This window comes from Dendrobates tinctorius, unplaced genomic scaffold (genome assembly GCF_039654945.1).
Source record: "Dendrobates tinctorius isolate UK_male_01 unplaced genomic scaffold, ASM3965494v1 ptg000254l, whole genome shotgun sequence".
NCBI classification, from domain to species: Eukaryota; Metazoa; Chordata; class Amphibia; order Anura; family Dendrobatidae; genus Dendrobates; species Dendrobates tinctorius.
Window position 1 is genome coordinate 21,351,560 of NW_027361921.1, and position 1,246 is coordinate 21,352,805.

A 1,246-nucleotide genomic window follows, 5' to 3' on the forward strand; every position below is an offset into this window, starting at 1 on the left:
TCAGGCCCTGTGTATATTACACCTCAAAGTAAGCAGGCTGATTCTGGATGGTGTAATAAAGCTTTATAGAGGACTGGGGAGAAATGTAATCTCTCTACAGACTTCAGGACCCAGTTTTATTCTGTCAGGCCCTATGTATTTTAAAGTAACAGGATGATTCTGGATGGTGTAAAAGAGGTGTATAGAGGACTGGGGAGAAATGGAATCTCTCTACAGACTTCAGGACACAGTTGGATTCTGTCAGACCCTGTGTAATTTACACCTCAAAGTAACAGGCTGATTCTGGATTGTGTAAAAGCGGTGTATAGAGGACTGGGGCGAAATGGAATCTCTCTACAGACTTCAGGACACAGTTGGATTCTGTCAGGCCCTGTGTATTTTACACCTCAAAGTAACAGGCTGATTCTGAATGGTGTAAAAAAGGTTTATAGAGGACTGGGGAGAAATGGAATCTCTCTACAGACCTCAGGACACAAATGGATTCTGTCAGGCCCTGTGGATATTACACCTCAAAGTAACAGGCTCATTCTGGATGGTGTAAAAAGATGTATAGATGACTGGGGAGAATTGCAATCTCTCTACAGACTTCAGGACACAGTTGTATTCTGTAAGGCCCTATGTATTTTACACCTCAAAGTAACTGGCTGATTCTGGATGGTGTAAAAAAGGTGCATAGAAGACTGGGGAGAAATGGAATCTATCTGCAGACTTCAGGACACAGATGTACTCTGTCAGGCCCTGTGTATTTTACACCTCAAGGTGACAGTCTGAATCTGAATGGTGTAAAAAAGGTTTATAGAGGACTTGGGAGAAATGGAATCTCTCTACAGACTTCAGGACACAAATGGATTCTGTCAGGCCCTGTTTATATTACACCTCAAAGTAAGCAGGCTGATTCTGGATGGTGTAATAAAGCTTTATAGAGGACTGGGGAGAAATGTAATCTCTCTACAGACTTCAGGACCCAGTTGTGTTCTGTCAGGCCCTGTGTATTTTACATATCAAAGTAACAGGCTGATTCTGGATGGTGTAAAAGAGGTGTATAGAGGACTAGGGAGCAATGGAATCTATCTACAGACTACAGGGCACAGTTGTACTCTGTCAGACCCTGTGTATTTTTCACTTCAAAGTAACAGGCTGATTCTGAATGGTGTAAAAAAGGTTTATAGAGGACTGGGGAGAAATGGAATCTATCTACAGACTACAGGGCACAGTTGTACTCTGTCAGGCCCTGTGTGTTTTACAC